Genomic DNA, 18,680 nt, shown 5'->3' with positions numbered 1-18,680 from the left:
ATCTCATTGGTTCCCAGAGGAGAAGCATATGTAACGACACATTTAACAGGTTGTTTCAAATAGACTTTACCTGCCTCTAACAGCCGGAGTCTTTCTGGTAACGCCTCCTTTAGCATCCTAACAGTTGAATCTAAAATATACATTTTGGTTGCTTGTAGGTTCTGCGGTCCATAACTCGAGAATGCATAATGCGATCTCCTCACCGATAGCATCGGGAAACTGTGGAAAGAGTATGCATCAGAACAACTCCAAGAATGACATGTTTATCTTGTATAATTCCTTAGTTAACAAATATCTTTATTTCTTAGCATTTAAACTAACTGAACCTTCTTGAATCATACATTTTGATGCTTATGGAACCTTATGTGCGAATATGTAGTGTGTGGGTATTCGGGGTTTGGTATAAGGACGTTAGTTATTAATGGGTGAGATTTAAGTGCATAATCTCTCATACACGAAGTGAACATCCAGCAGTGTGGATGGCTGAGGGTTGTAGTTCTACATGCCCTCTGTCAGCAGGCCCCCACCTGTTGTGTGTTCAAAGGAAAAACAAAACCTCTTTTGTTCTCACAGACTCTTATGTGAAATGCAAATGTATTATCACCTCAAACTGTGGGATTTGGGGCCATCCTGTCTAGGATTCAGGCAAATCCAATTGTGTAGATATTATATTACAATTGCCACAACTATACTTTATCTGCATCCAGGGATTCCCAATTTGTATGTAAAAATACCCATTGTCTCTTCTTATTTACTTTTACTCAGAAAGCTGGTTTTTCCCGTTGCCCTTGGTAGGTTAACAAAAACATTGCCATCTGTTCTTAGCTCCTGAGTTATAACTTGAATTAATGCTGACCACAAAAATGGTGTCTTGCGATCTCATTTCCAAAATGGAGTCTTGCGGCCATTCGCAAGATGGCGTCGCTGCGATTAAATTTTAAACTGAACTTGTCGCACTCAATTATTCAGCTTCGACAATGTGTGAACACCTTGACAAAGGGACTTCGTGTTCCGAAACGTTGGAAATTTATGTGACACCACAATATAGCTTTTTCACCAGTCTCTGAGTCATACTTGCCTACTTTTAAAAAAGCATTTCATGGAGATTGTGAAAGCAGCACCTATGAGCGCGGCGGTAAACTGGCCGTGTACTGCTACATCTGAAGGGCGTGTCATACATGTGATATGCGTGTACTGCTACATCTGAGAGGCATGTCATACATGTGATAGGCATGTATTGCTACATCTGAGAGGTGTGTCATACATGTGATGGGCGTGTACTGCTACATCTGAGAGGTGTGTCATACATGTGGTGGGCGTGTACTGCTACATCTGAGAGGCGTGTCATACATGTGATAGGCGTGTACTGCTACATCTGAGAGGTGTGTCATACATGTGATAGGCGTATACTGCTACATCTGAGAGGCGTATCATTAACATACTTAACTACTCTCCTGGGTCTCTCGGGAGCCTTCCAAAAATTGGGTGCCGCTTCCGACACCCCCGCAAGAGGAGGCAAGTCTCCCGCATCATCCGCCGCCCCCCGCTACCCCACCACCACCGCATGTAAAAGTGGGCAGTTCAGGTTACGATGATGGAATTCGCATTAAGTTGCGTCATTGTAACCCTGGCCCCTGCTTTGTAATGCCGGTAATATCGGCATTATAAAGCGGGGGTGCGGGGCCGCGATGACGTGAATGCGCGGACACGCCCCCGCTCCACCCAGAACAGCCGCCCGCACCCTCCCTGCTGGACCGACCTGGCAGCCCCCTCCCAGAAGGGGCTGCCAGCAAGTCGGCATGTATGGTCATAAACCTGACTTGCATCCAAATAGAGATGAGCGGGTTGGAATCTCAGAGATCCGAACCCACCCGAATTTCAGGGATCCGGGGCGATCTGGGCACAGCGCAGATCTCCCTGCCTGCTCCAGATCCCTCACCTGAGGCAAAACCTCGCGACTCTGCTGTTGGGTCATGAGGTTTTTGTATTGAGCGGGCTTAATGCTGATTGGCTGCGAGAGCCATCTGTCACTGCTCTCAGCCAATTAGCGATAAGCCCATTGAAAATGCAGAAAAACAAGAAGATGGTGCCCACCATCCCCCACCACGTGACACTGCCGGCACCCCCACTGACAGCATCTCCCGCTGCCGGCACCCCTGTACTGAGGACACCATCAGCGACCCCCACACTGCCGACACTCCCACACTGTGGACACCACTAGCACCCCTGCACTGCTGACACTGTCAGCACACATGTACTGCGGACACCACTGGCACCCCCACTCTGCTGACACCGCCGGCACCATGCATTGAGAACACCCCTGCACTGCCGACAGTCAGCAAACCTGCACTGAGGACACCGCTGGCACCCCCACTCTGCTAACACTGCCGGTACTCTTCACTAAGAACACTTCTAGCACCGCAGCACTGCCATTCCATGTACTGAGGACACCGCCAGCAACCCCCACACTGCCGACACAGCCAGCAAACCAGCACTAAAGACACCGCTGGCACCCCTAAACTGCCAACATCACCAGTACCATTCATTGAGAACACAGCCAGCACCGCAGCACTGCCATTCCATGTACTGAGGATACCGTCAGCAACCCCGCTCTGCCGACACTGCTGTCACAGTAAGTTCACTATTGGTGTATCCAACCCACACTGTATAACACACTGTATCCGTGTTGGAAATTAGAAGCTGAACTGCCACATGTTAGTGCCGCCCACTGTGTCACTTAGCTTAATCAGCCAGCTAGCTGGATGCAACCTTTTGGCCTTAACTAGATGAAGCAAATAATATTGTGAGGTGGTCAAAATTGATTGGAAATTACTGGAAATAAATGTTATTGAGGTTAATTATACTGTAGGAACAAAAAAGGCCAATTTTATGTGATTTTAGCTGATTTTATGATTTTTTTAAAGAAAAAATCCAGATCCAAAACACGGAGGTGAGGTTTTGGGAAAACCAATCCAGATCCAAAACCAAAACACGAGGGTCGGCACACATCTATAAATATAATCGAGTCCCAAAGCAGTTAGTAAGATCTACATGTTGATGAAAATACACTGAAATGATACTAAATGAAATGTATATATCTTTTTTTTCTTTATATATAACAGCTTCATAATGGGGGTAAGGCGCAATCAGTTGCTATTTTATTTTATCGGAATATGAAAAAATCAACTACGCAGTTGTTTTCCCATTATCTAATTCAAAACTAAAATGCGATAATTATCACAATTCAGGGGGTTTATCACATTACCGTTTTTTCCGAAAATACATGATACATAAGACAATTAAAAAAGCAAAAAGATGGCGATAAATGCAACTATGTCTGATGGAAAGAAACAGGGTCTATTCACATTGGTTAATACAGTACATCAGCCCCAAAGTCATTCCCAGTGAATGTTGTTGTACATCCCATGTTAGTACAAGATGAGACTGTTTAATCTGTCCCAGTGATCACTTCCTGCCCTGATCCTAATCCCTGTACAGCCAAGTGTTATATTCCCCCAGTGCCTGACTACACGGCTCAGATATCATCTGAAACTATAACGTTGTGTAGGAGTCTCACTGCTGCCAATCATCATATGTAGCCCAATAGCGTGAGGCAGGAGGTGTCACTAACTCGCTTTCACTTTCTGTTCCGTCTTCCTGTGTACGCCACTGAGTGCAGGGAAAAACAGCGATACAGTGAGTATACAGAGAATCTGGTTATATTACAGTGTGAGAGAGAAGACACAGATCAGGAATACAGAGATACAGGGAGTATACAGAGTGTCTGGTTATATTACAGTGAGAGACAGGACACAGATCAGGAATATAGAGATACAGGGAGTATGCAGAGTGTCTGGTTATATTACAGTGTGAGAGAGGACACAGATCAGGAATACAGAGATATACAGAGATACAGGGAGTATACAGAGTGTCTGGTTAAATTACAGTGTGTGAGAGAGGACACAGATCAGGAATACAGAGATACAGGGAGTATACAGAGTGTCTGGTTATATTACATTGTGAGAGAGAGGACACAGATCAGGAATACAGAGATACAGGGAGTATACAGAGTGTCTGGTTATATTACAGTGAGAGAGAAGACACAGATCAGGAATACAGAGATACAGGGAGTATACAGAGTGTCTGGTTATATTACAGTGTGAGAGAGAGGACACAGATCAGGAATACAGAGATACAGGGAGTATACAGAGTGTCTGGTTATATTACAGTGAGAGAGAAGACACAGATCAGGAATACAGAGATACAGGGAGTATACAGAGATACAGTGAGTATACAGAGTGTCTGGTTATATTACAGTGTGAGAGAGGACACAGATCAGGAATACAGAGATACAGGTAGTATACAGAGTGTCGGGTTATATTACAGTGAGAGAGAAGACACAGATCAGGAATACAGAGATACAGGGAGTATACAGAGTGTCTGGTTATATTACAGTGAGAGAGAAGACACAGATCAGGAATACAGAGATACAGGGAGTATACAGAGTGTCTGGTTATATTACAGTGTGAGAGAGAGGACACAGATCAGGAATACAGAGATACAGGGAGTATACAGAGTGTCTGGTTATATTACAGTGAGAGAGAAGATACAGGGAGTATACAGAGTGTCTGGTTATATTACAGTGAGAGAGAAGACACAGATCAGGAATACAGAGATACAGGGAGTATACAGAGTGTCTGGTTATATTACAGTGTGAGAGAGAGGACACAGATCAGGAATACAGAGATACAGGGAGTATACAGAGTGTCTGGTTATATTACAGTGTGTGAGAGAGGACACAGATCAGGAATACAGGGAGTATACAGAGATACAGGGAGTAAACAGAGTGTCTGGGTTTATTAGTGTGAGAGAGGACACAGATCAGGAATACAGAGATACAGGGAGTATACAGAGTGTCTGGTTATATTACAGTGTGAGAGAGGACACAGATCAGGAATACAGAGATATACAGAGATACAGGGAGTATACAGAGTGTCTGGTTAAATTACAGTGTGTGAGAGAGGACACAGATCAGGAATACAGAGATACAGGGAGTATACAGAGTGTCTGGTTATATTACAGTGTGAGAGAGAGGACACAGATCAGGAATACAGAGATACAGGGAGTATACAGAGTGTCTGGTTATATTACAGTGAGAGAGAAGACACAGATCAGGAATACAGAGATACAGGGAGTATACAGAGTGTCTGGTTATATTACAGTGAGAGACAGGACACAGATCAGGAATATAGAGATACAGGGAGTATACAGAGTGTCTGGTTATATTACAGTGTGAGAGAGGATACAGATCAGGAATACAGAGATACAGGGAGTATACAGAGATACAGTGAGTATACAGAGTGTCTGGTTATATTACAGTGTGAGAGAGGACACAGATCAGGAATACAGAGATACAGGGAGTATACAGAGTGTCGGGTTATATTACAGTGAGAGAGAAGACACAGATCAGGAATACAGAGATACAGGGAGTATACAGAGTGTCTGGTTATATTACAGTGAGAGAGAAGACACAGATCAGGAATACAGAGATACAGGGAGTATACATAGTGTCTGGTTATATTACAGTGTGAGAGAGAGGACACAGATCAGGAATACAGAGATACAGGGAGTATACAGAGTGTCTGGTTATATTACAGTGAGAGAGAAGATACAGGGAGTATACAGAGTGTCTGGTTATATTACAGTGAGAGAGAAGACACAGATCAGGAATACAGAGATACAGGGAGTATACAGAGTGTCTGGTTATATTACAGTGTGAGAGAGAGGACACAGATCAGGAATACAGAGATACAGGGAGTATACAGAGTGTCTGGTTATATTACAGTGTGTGAGAGAGGACACAGATCAGGAATACAGGGAGTATACAGAGATACAGGGAGTAAACAGAGTGTCTGGGTTTATTAGTGTGAGAGAGGACACAGATCAGGAATACAGAGATACAGGGAGTATACAGAGTGTCTGGTTATATTACAGTGTGAGAGAGAGGACACAGATCAGGAATACAGAGATACAGGGAGTATACAGAGTGTCTGGTTATGTTACAGTGTGAGAGAAGACACAGATCAGGAATATAGAGATACAGGGAGTATACAGAGTTTCTGGTTATATTACAGTGAGAGAGAAGACACAGATCAGGAATACAGAGATACAGGGAGTATAAAGAGTGTCTGGTTATATTACAGTGTGAGAGAGGACACAGATCAGGAATACAGAGAGATACAGGGAGTATACAGAGTGTCTGGTTATATTACAGTGTGTGAGAGAGGACACAGATCAGGAATACAGAGATACAGGGAGTATACAGAGTGTCTGGTTATATTACATTGTGAGAGAGAGGACACAGATCAGGAATATAGAGATACAGGGAGTATACAGAGTGTCTGGTTATATTACAGTGAGAGAGAAGACACAGATCAGGAATACAGAGATACAGGGAGTATACAGAGTGTCTGGTTATATTACAGTGTGAGAGAGGACACAGATCAGGAATACAGAGATACAGGGAGTATACAGAGTGTCTGGTTAAATTACAGTGTGTGAGAGAGGACACAGATCAGGAATACAGAGATACAGGGAGTATACAGAGTGTCTGGTTATATTACATTGTGAGAGAGAGGACACAGATCAGGAATACAGAGATACAGGGAGTATACAGAGTGTCTGGTTATATTACAGTGAGAGAGAAGACACAGATCAGGAATACAGAGATACAGGGAGTATACAGAGTGTCTGGTTATATTACAGTATGAGAGAGGACACAGATCAGTAATACAGAGAGATACAGGGAGTATACAGAGTGTCTGGTTATATTACAGTGTGAGAGAGGACACATCAGGAATACAGAGATGCAGGGAGTATACAGAGTGTCTGGTTATATTACAGTGAGAGAGAAGACACAGATCAGGAATACAGAGATACAGGGAGTATACAGAGTGTCTGGTTATATTACAGTGTGAGAGAGGACACAGATCTGGAATACAGAGATACAGGGAGTATACAGAGTGTCTGGTTAAATTACAGTGTGTGAGAGAGGACACAGATCAGGAATACAGAGATACAGGGAGTATACAGAGTGTCTGGTTATATTACAGTGAGAGAGAAGACACAGATCAGGAATACAGAGATACAGGGAGTATACAGAGTGTCTGGTTATATTACAGTATGAGAGAGGACACAGATCAGTAATACAGAGAGATACAGGGAGTATACAGAGTGTCTGGTTATATTACAGTGTGAGAGAGGACACAGATCAGGAATACAGAGATACAGGGAGTATACAGAGTGTCTGGTTATATTACAGTATGAGAGAGGACACAGATCAGTAATACAGAGAGATACAGGGAGTATACAGAGTGTCTGGTTATATTACAGTGTGAGTGAGGACACAGATCTGGAATACAGAGATACAGGGAGTATACAGAGTGTCTGGTTATATTACAGTGTGAGAGAGGACACAGATCTGGAATACAGAGATACAGGGAGTATACAGAGTGTCTGGTTAAATTACAGTGTGTGAGAGAGGACACAGATCAGGAATACAGAGATACAGGGAGTATACAGAGTGTCTGGTTATATTACATTGTGAGAGAGAGGACACAGATCAGGAATACAGAGATACAGGGAGTATACAGAGTGTCTGGTTATATTACAGTGAGAGAGAAGACACAGATCAGGAATACAGAGATACAGGGAGTATACAGAGTGTCTGGTTATATTACATTGTGAGAGAGAGGACACAGATCAGGAATACAGAGATACAGGGAGTATACAGAGTGTCTGGTTATATTACAGTGAGAGACAGGACACAGATCAGGAATATAGAGATACAGGGAGTATGCAGAGTGTCTGGTTATATTACAGTGTGAGAGAGGACACAGATCAGGAATACAGAGATATACAGAGATACAGGGAGTATACAGAGTGTCTGGTTAAATTACAGTGTGTGAGAGAGGACACAGATCAGGAATACAGAGATACAGGGAGTATACAGAGTGTCTGGTTATATTACATTGTGAGAGAGAGGACACAGATCAGGAATACAGAGATACAGGGAGTATACAGAGTGTCTGGTTATATTACAGTGAGAGAGAAGACACAGATCAGGAATACAGAGATACAGGGAGTATACAGAGTGTCTGGTTATATTACAGTGTGAGAGAGAGGACACAGATCAGGAATACAGAGATACAGGGAGTATACAGAGTGTCTGGTTATATTACAGTGAGAGAGAAGACACAAATCAGGAATACAGAGATACAGGGAGTATACAGAGATACAGTGAGTATACAGAGTGTCTGGTTATATTACAGTGTGAGAGAGGACACAGATCAGGAATACAGAGATACAGGTAGTAAACAGAGTGTCGGGTTATATTACAGTGAGAGAGAAGACACAGATCAGGAATACAGAGATACAGGGAGTATACAGAGTGTCTGGTTATATTACAGTGAGAGAGAAGACACAGATCAGGAATACAGAGATACAGGGAGTATACAGAGTGTCTGGTTATATTACAGTGTGAGAGAGAGGACACAGATCAGGAATACAGAGATACAGGGAGTATACAGAGTGTCTGGTTATATTACAGTGAGAGAGAAGATACAGGGAGTATACAGAGTGTCTGGTTATATTACAGTGAGAGAGAAGACACAGATCAGGAATACAGAGATACAGGGAGTATACAGAGTGTCTGGTTATATTACAGTGTGAGAGAGAGGACACAGATCAGGAATACAGAGATACAGGGAGTATACAGAGTGTCTGGTTATATTACAGTGTGTGAGAGAGGACACAGATCAGGAATACAGGGAGTATACAGAGATACAGGGAGTAAACAGAGTGTCTGGGTTTATTAGTGTGAGAGAGGACACAGATCAGGAATACAGAGATACAGGGAGTATACAGAGTGTCTGGTTATATTACAGTGTGAGAGAGGACACAGATCAGGAATACAGAGATATACAGAGATACAGGGAGTATACAGAGTGTCTGGTTAAATTACAGTGTGTGAGAGAGGACACAGATCAGGAATACAGAGATACAGGGAGTATACAGAGTGTCTGGTTATATTACAGTGTGAGAGAGAGGACACAGATCAGGAATACAGAGATACAGGGAGTATACAGAGTGTCTGGTTATATTACAGTGAGAGAGAAGACACAGATCAGGAATACAGAGATACAGGGAGTATACAGAGTGTCTGGTTATATTACAGTGTGAGAGAGAGGACACAGATCAGGAATACAGAGATACAGGGAGTATACAGAGTGTCTGGTTATATTACAGTGAGAGAGAAGACACAGATCAGGAATACAGAGATACAGGGAGTATACAGAGTGTCTGGTTATATTACAGTGTGAGAGAGGATACAGATCAGGAATACAGAGATACAGGGAGTATACAGAGATACAGTGAGTATACAGAGTGTCTGGTTATATTACAGTGTGAGAGAGGACACAGATCAGGAATACAGAGATACAGGGAGTATACAGAGTGTCGGGTTATATTACAGTGAGAGAGAAGACACAGATCAGGAATACAGAGATACAGGGAGTATACAGAGTGTCTGGTTATATTACAGTGAGAGAGAAGACACAGATCAGGAATACAGAGATACAGGGAGTATACATAGTGTCTGGTTATATTACAGTGTGAGAGAGAGGACACAGATCAGGAATACAGAGATACAGGGAGTATACAGAGTGTCTGGTTATATTACAGTGAGAGAGAAGATACAGGGAGTATACAGAGTGTCTGGTTATATTACAGTGAGAGAGAAGACACAGATCAGGAATACAGAGATACAGGGAGTATACAGAGTGTCTGGTTATATTACAGTGTGAGAGAGAGGACACAGATCAGGAATACAGAGATACAGGGAGTATACAGAGTGTCTGGTTATATTACAGTGTGTGAGAGAGGACACAGATCAGGAATACAGGGAGTATACAGAGATACAGGGAGTAAACAGAGTGTCTGGGTTTATTAGTGTGAGAGAGGACACAGATCAGGAATACAGAGATACAGGGAGTATACAGAGTGTCTGGTTATATTACAGTGTGAGAGAGAGGACACAGATCAGGAATACAGAGATACAGGGAGTATACAGAGTGTCTGGTTATGTTACAGTGTGAGAGAAGACACAGATCAGGAATATAGAGATACAGGGAGTATACAGAGTTTCTGGTTATATTACAGTGAGAGAGAAGACACAGATCAGGAATACAGAGATACAGGGAGTATAAAGAGTGTCTGGTTATATTACAGTGTGAGAGAGGACACAGATCAGGAATACAGAGAGATACAGGGAGTATACAGAGTGTCTGGTTATATTACAGTGTGTGAGAGAGGACACAGATCAGGAATACAGAGATACAGGGAGTATACAGAGTGTCTGGTTATATTACATTGTGAGAGAGAGGACACAGATCAGGAATATAGAGATACAGGGAGTATACAGAGTGTCTGGTTATATTACAGTGAGAGAGAAGACACAGATCAGGAATACAGAGATACAGGGAGTATACAGAGTGTCTGGTTATATTACAGTGTGAGAGAGGACACAGATCAGGAATACAGAGATACAGGGAGTATACAGAGTGTCTGGTTAAATTACAGTGTGTGAGAGAGGACACAGATCAGGAATACAGAGATACAGGGAGTATACAGAGTGTCTGGTTATATTACATTGTGAGAGAGAGGACACAGATCAGGAATACAGAGATACAGGGAGTATACAGAGTGTCTGGTTATATTACAGTGAGAGAGAAGACACAGATCAGGAATACAGAGATACAGGGAGTATACAGAGTGTCTGGTTATATTACAGTATGAGAGAGGACACAGATCAGTAATACAGAGAGATACAGGGAGTATACAGAGTGTCTGGTTATATTACAGTGTGAGAGAGGACACATCAGGAATACAGAGATGCAGGGAGTATACAGAGTGTCTGGTTATATTACAGTGAGAGAGAAGACACAGATCAGGAATACAGAGATACAGGGAGTATACAGAGTGTCTGGTTATATTACAGTGTGAGAGAGGACACAGATCTGGAATACAGAGATACAGGGAGTATACAGAGTGTCTGGTTAAATTACAGTGTGTGAGAGAGGACACAGATCAGGAATACAGAGATACAGGGAGTATACAGAGTGTCTGGTTATATTACAGTGAGAGAGAAGACACAGATCAGGAATACAGAGATACAGGGAGTATACAGAGTGTCTGGTTATATTACAGTATGAGAGAGGACACAGATCAGTAATACAGAGAGATACAGGGAGTATACAGAGTGTCTGGTTATATTACAGTGTGAGAGAGGACACAGATCAGGAATACAGAGATACAGGGAGTATACAGAGTGTCTGGTTATATTACAGTATGAGAGAGGACACAGATCAGTAATACAGAGAGATACAGGGAGTATACAGAGTGTCTGGTTATATTACAGTGTGAGAGAGGACACAGATCTGGAATACAGAGATACAGGGAGTATACAGAGTGTCTGGTTATATTACAGTGTGAGAGAGGACACAGATCTGGAATACAGAGATACAGGGAGTATACAGAGTGTCTGGTTAAATTACAGTGTGTGAGAGAGGACACAGATCAGGAATACAGAGATACAGGGAGTTTACAGAGTGTCTGGTTATATTACATTGTGAGAGAGAGGACACAGATCAGGAATACAGAGATACAGGGAGTATACAGAGTGTCTGGTTATATTACAGTGAGAGAGAAGACACAGATCAGGAATACAGAGATACAGGGAGTATACAGAGTGTCTGGTTATATTACAGTATGAGAGAGGACACAGATCAGTAATACAGAGAGATACAGGGAGTATACAGAGTGTCTGGTTATATTACAGTGTGAGAGAGGACACATCAGGAATACAGAGATGCAGGGAGTATACAGAGTGTCTGGTTATATTACAGTGAGAGAGAAGACACAGATCAGGAATACAGAGATACAGGGAGTATACAGAGTGTCTGGTTATATTACAGTGTGAGAGAGGACACAGATCTGGAATACAGAGATACAGGGAGTATACAGAGTGTCTGGTTAAATTACAGTGTGTGAGAGAGGACACAGATCAGGAATACAGAGATACAGGGAGTATACAGAGTGTCTGGTTATATTACATTGTGAGAGAGAGGACACAGATCAGGAATACAGAGATACAGGGAGTATACAGAGTGTCTGGTTATATTACAGTGAGAGAGAAGACACAGATCAGGAATACAGAGATACAGGGAGTATACAGAGTGTCTGGTTATATTACAGTATGAGAGAGGACACAGATCAGTAATACAGAGAGATACAGGGAGTATACAGAGTGTCTGGTTATATTACAGTGTGAGAGAGGACACAGATCAGGAATACAGAGATACAGGGAGTATACAGAGTGTCTGGTTATATTACAGTATGAGAGAGGACACAGATCAGTAATACAGAGAGATACAGGGAGTATACAGAGTGTCTGGTTATATTACAGTGTGAGAGAGGACACAGATCTGGAATACAGAGATACAGGGAGTATACAGAGTGTCTGGTTATATTACAGTGTGAGAGAGGACACAGATCTGGAATACAGAGATACAGGGAGTATACAGAGTGTCTGGTTAAATTACAGTGTGTGAGAGAGGACACAGATCAGGAATACAGAGATACAGGGAGTATACAGAGTGTCTGGTTATATTACATTGTGAGAGAGAGGACACAGATCAGGAATACAGAGATACAGGGAGTATACAGAGTGTCTGGTTATATTACAGTGAGAGAGAAGACACAGATCAGGAATACAGAGATACAGGGAGTATACAGAGTGTCTGGTTATATTACAGTATGAGAGAGGACACAGATCAGTAATACAGAGAGATACAGGGAGTATACAGAGTGTCTGGTTATATTACAGTGTGAGAGAGGACACATCAGGAATACAGAGATACAGAGAGTATACAGAGTGTCTGGTTATATTACAGTATGAGAGAGGACACAGATCAGTAATACAGAGAGATACAGGGAGTATACAGAGTGTCTGGTTATATTACAGTGTGAGAGAGGACACAGATCTGGAATACAGAGATACAGGGAGTATACAGAGTGTCTGGTTATATTACAGTGTGAGAGAGGACACAGATCTGGAATACAGAGATACAGGGAGTATACAGAGTGTCTGGTTAAATTACAGTGTGTGAGAGAGGACACAGATCAGGAATACAGAGATACAGGGAGTATACAGAGTGTCTGGTTATATTACATTGTGAGAGAGAGGACACAGATCAGGAATACAGAGATACAGGGAGTATACAGAGTGTCTGGTTATATTACAGTGAGAGAGAAGACACAGATCAGGAATACAGAGATACAGGGAGTATACAGAGTGTCTGGTTATATTACAGTATGAGAGAGGACACAGATCAGTAATACAGAGAGATACAGGGAGTATACAGAGTGTCTGGTTATATTACAGTGTGAGAGAGGACACAGATCAGGAATACAGAGATACAGGGAGTATACAGAGTGTCTGGTTATATTACAGTATGAGAGAGGACACAGATCAGTAATACAGAGAGATACAGGGAGTATACAGAGTGTCTGGTTATATTACAGTGTGAGAGAGGACACAGATCTGGAATACAGAGATACAGGGAGTATACAGAGTGTCTGGTTATATTACAGTGTGAGAGAGGACACAGGTCTGGAATACAGAGATACAGGGAGTATACAGAGTGTCTGGTTAAATTACAGTGTGTGAGAGAGGACACAGATCAGGAATACAGAGATACAGGGAGTATACAGAGTGTCTGGTTATATTACATTGTGAGAGAGAGGACACAGATCAGGAATACAGAGATACAGGGAGTATACAGAGTGTCTGGTTATATTACAGTGAGAGAGAAGACACAGATCAGGAATACAGAGATACAGGGAGTATACAGAGTGTCTGGTTATATTACAGTATGAGAGAGGACACAGATCAGTAATACAGAGAGATACAGGGAGTATACAGAGTGTCTGGTTATATTACAGTGTGAGAGAGGACACAGATCAGGAATACAGAGATACAGGGAGTATACAGAGTGTCTGGTTATATTACAGTATGAGAGAGGACACAGATCAGTAATACAGAGAGATACAGGGAGTATACAGAGTGTCTGGTTATATTACAGTGTGAGAGAGGACACAGATCTGGAATACAGAGATACAGGGAGTATACAGAGTGTCTGGTTATATTACAGTGTGAGAGAGGACACAGATCTGGAATACAGAGATACAGGGAGTATACAGAGTGTCTGGTTAAATTACAGTGTGTGAGAGAGGACACAGATCAGGAATACAGAGATACAGGGAGTATACAGAGTGTCTGGTTATATTACATTGTGAGAGAGAGGACACAGATCAGGAATACAGAGATACAGGGAGTATACAGAGTGTCTGGTTATATTACAGTGAGAGAGAAGACACAGATCAGGAATACAGAGATACAGGGAGTATACAGAGTGTCTGGTTATATTACAGTATGAGAGAGGACACAGATCAGTAATACAGAGAGATACAGGGAGTATACAGAGTGTCTGGTTATATTACAGTGTGAGAGAGGACACATCAGGAATACAGAGATACAGAGAGTATACAGAGTGTCTGGTTATATTACAGTATGAGAGAGGACACAGATCAGTAATACAGAGAGATACAGGGAGTATACAGAGTGTCTGGTTATATTACAGTGTGAGAGAGGACACAGATCTGGAATACAGAGATACAGGGAGTATACAGAGTGTCTGGTTATATTACAGTGTGAGAGAGGACACAGATCTGGAATACAGAGATACAGTTAGTATACAGAGTGTTTGGTTATATTACAGTGTGAGAGAGAGGACACAGATCAGGAATACAGAGATACAGGGAGTATACAGAGTGTCTGGTTATATTACATTGTGAGAGAGAGGACACAGATCAGGAATACAGAGATACAGGGAGTATACAGAGTGTCTGGTTATATTACAGTATGAGAGAGGACACAGATCAGTAATACAGAGAGATACAGGGAGTATACAGAGTGTCTGGTTATATTACAGTGTGAGAGAGGACACATCAGGAATACAGAGATACAGAGAGTATACAGAGTGTCTGGTTATATTACAGTATGAGAGAGGACACAGATCAGTAATACAGAGAGATACAGGGAGTATACAGAGTGTCTGGTTATATTACAGTGTGAGAGAGGACACAGATCTGGAATACAGAGATACAGGGAGTATACAGAGTGTCTGGTTATATTACAGTGTGAGAGAGGACACAGATCTGGAATACAGAGATACAGGGAGTATACAGAGTGTCTGGTTATATTACATTGTGAGAGAGAGGACACAGATCAGGAATACAGAGATACAGGGAGTATACAGAGTGTCTGGTTATATTACAGTATGAGAGAGGACACAGATCAGTAATACAGAGAGATACAGGGAGTATACAGAGTGTCTGGTTATATTACAGTGTGAGAGAGGACACAGATCTGGAATACAGAGATACAGGGAGTATACAGAGTGTCTGGTTATATTACAGTGTGAGAGAGGACACAGATCTGGAATACAGAGATACAGGGAGTATACAGAGTGTCTGGTTATATTACATTGTGAGAGAGAGGACACAGATCAGGAATACAGAGATACAGGGAGTATACAGAGTGTCTGGTTATATTACAGTATGAGAGAGGACACAGATCAGTAATACAGAGAGATACAGGGAGTATACAGAGTGTCTGGTTATATTACAGTGTGAGAGAGGACACAGATCTGGAATACAGAGATACAGGGTGTATACAGAGTGTCTGGTTATATTACAGTGTGAGAGAGGACACAGATCTGGAATACAGAGATACAGGGAGTATACAGAGTGTCTGGTTATATTACATTGTGAGAGAGAGGACACAGATCAGGAATACAGAGATACAGGGAGTATACAGAGTGTCTGGTTATATTACAGTATGAGAGAGGACACAGATCAGTAATACAGAGAGATACAGGGAGTATACAGAGTGTCTGGTTATATTACAGTGTGAGAGAGGACACATCAGGAATACAGAGATACAGAGAGTATACAGAGTGTCTGGTTATATTACAGTATGAGAGAGGACACAGATCAGTAATACAGAGAGATACAGGGAGTATACAGAGTGTCTGGTTATATTACAGTGTGAGAGAGGACACAGATCTGGAATACAGAGATACAGGGAGTATACAGAGTGTCTGGTTATATTACAGTGTGAGAGAGGACACAGATCTGGAATACAGAGATACAGGGAGTATACAGAGTGTCTGGTTATATTACATTGTGAGAGAGAGGACACAGATCAGGAATACAGAGATACAGGGAGTATACAGAGTGTCTGGTTATATTACAGTATGAGAGAGGACACAGATCAGTAATACAGAGAGATACAGGGAGTATACAGAGTGTCTGGTTATATTACAGTGAGAGAGAGGACACAGATCAGGAATATAGAGATACAGGGAGTATGCAGAGTGTCTGGTTATATTACAGTGTGAGAGAGGACACAGATCAGGAATACAGAGATATACAGAGATACAGGGAGTATACAGAGTGTCTGGTTAAATTACAGTGTGTGAGAGAGGACACCGATCAGGAATACAGAGATACAGGGAGTATACAGAGTGTCTGGTTATATTACAGTGTGAGAGAGAGGACACAGATCAGGAATACAGAGATACAGGGAGTATACAGAGTGTCTGGTTATATTACAGTGAGAGAGAAGACACAGATCAGGAATACAGAGATACAGGGAGTATACAGAGTGTCTGGTTATATTACAGTGTGAGAGAGGATACAGATCAGGAATACAGAGATACAGGGAGTATACAGAGATACAGTGAGTATACAGAGTGTCTGGTTATATTACAGTGTGAGAGAGGACACAGATCAGGAATACAGAGATACAGGGAGTATACAGAGTGTCGGGTTATATTACAGTGAGAGAGAAGACACAGATCAGGAATACAGAGATACAGGGAGTATACAGAGTGTCTGGTTATATTACAGTGAGAGAGAAGACACAGATCAGGAATACAGAGATACAGGGAGTATACATAGTGTCTGGTTATATTACAGTGTGAGAGAGAGGACACAGATCAGGAATACAGAGATACAGGGAGTATATAGAGTGTCTGGTTATATTACAGTGAGAGAGAAGACACAGATCAGGAATAGAGAGATACAGGGAGTATACAGAGTGTCTGGTTATATTACAGTGTGAGAGAGAGGACACAGATCAGGAATACAGAGATACAGGGAGTATACAGAGTGTCTGGTTATATTACAGTGTGTGAGAGAGGACACAGATCAGGAATACAGAGAGATACAGGGAGTATACAGAGAGTCTGGTTATATTACAGTGTGTGAGAGAGGACACAGATCAGGAATACAGAGATACAGGGAGTATACAGAGTGTCTGGTTATATTACAGTGTGTGAGAGAGGACACAGATCAGGAATACAGAGATACAGGGAGTATACAGAGTGTCTGGTTATATTACAGTGTGAGAGAGGACACAGATCAGGAATATAGAGAGATACAGGGAGTATACAGAGTGTCTGGTTATATTACAGTGTGAGAGAGGACACAGATCAGTAATACAGAGATACAGGGAGTATACAGAGTGTCTGGTTATAATATAGTGTGAGAGAGGACACAGATCAGTAATACAAAGAGATACAGAGATCTGTGTGTGTGTACACGTTAGCCACACTTATCAACAATGTATCTGTGCAGAGGTGCTGCCTCATTCAGGGGTGCTCTTCCCCAGTTTTAAAAATACATATATATATATTTTTTTTGTGTGGTTGTGTGAGTAAGTCGCAACTTAGCTGCGCTATAATTGCTTGGTGACATTGCTGTAAGACCGCGGTGAGTATGGAGGACAGTCACATGACAGGAGAGCAGAAACCACATACCAGTCTTATAGCTGCCGGCAGCAGTCATGGTGACGATGCAAATTAATAGTAACTTATATACTGGGCTCAACTTTTTTTAAACTATTAGTCTAGTGTATGGCAATCTAGAATAATCTAGTATACATTGTTAGGGTGGTCAAACTGAGGAATAATGGCTATATCACAGGTCACTATTTGAGGAAAAAGGATAATATCAATGTGGTAATACTAATGAGCAACAAATGTGTAGACAAAACAGAATCTTTACTTTTTAGGTGATGGTTGCAACAATAAAAAACAGGCAAACATAGGTACATGCAAATGAAGCCTGAGAACATATATAACCAAAATAATCCAAAGAATGTTCAATCTTATAAAGTTGTCTCTTAATGTATTGGGAGATAATTCCGATATGAATGGTAATGTTGATAGAAAGTCTAAACAGACTGTGGCGTCTCGCTAGTCTGATTTAAGATAGTTAAGGAATAATGGCCTGATTCAGACCCGGTCGCTCTGACAGAGCGCTCGCTCTGAATCAGGGCCGGGTTATTTTTTTTTTGGAACGGCCTCCTGGCCACTCGCATAGCTGTGGGTGACCACCCACAGCTATTGCGAGTGGCCATGATGATGGTCGCGATGGTCAAGACCATCGCGACCATCGGGCTTGTGATGAGACCCTTGTGGTAGGGTCTCGTGGCC

General features: G+C 42.1%; 1 protein-coding gene across 7 annotated transcripts in view; it reads left to right on the top strand.

Moving 5' to 3' along the window:
* Nucleotides 1-18,680, top strand: part of LOC148517798 (RING finger protein 112-like) — a 74,346-nt gene that overhangs the window by 17,095 nt on the left and 38,571 nt on the right. The window contains exon 1 of one of the 7 annotated variants that reach the window (XM_088478157.1): nt 3,654-3,696. The exons of 5 other annotated variants lie outside the window; for them this stretch is intronic. The gene's annotated coding sequence lies outside the window, so the exon portion shown is untranslated. Of the gene's footprint in view, nt 1-3,653; nt 3,697-18,680 lie in introns of those variants that run through there. One more of the 7 variants, XM_088478162.1, reaches the window with a different exon arrangement.

The sequence above is a fragment of the Taudactylus pleione genome, unplaced genomic scaffold, assembly GCF_031769625.1.
Source record: "Taudactylus pleione unplaced genomic scaffold, aTauple2 ptg000209l, whole genome shotgun sequence".
Lineage (NCBI taxonomy): Eukaryota > Metazoa > Chordata > Amphibia > Anura > Myobatrachidae > Taudactylus > Taudactylus pleione.
Note: the sequence above shows the minus strand (reverse complement) of the source record. Positions and strands in the feature narration are given on the sequence as shown.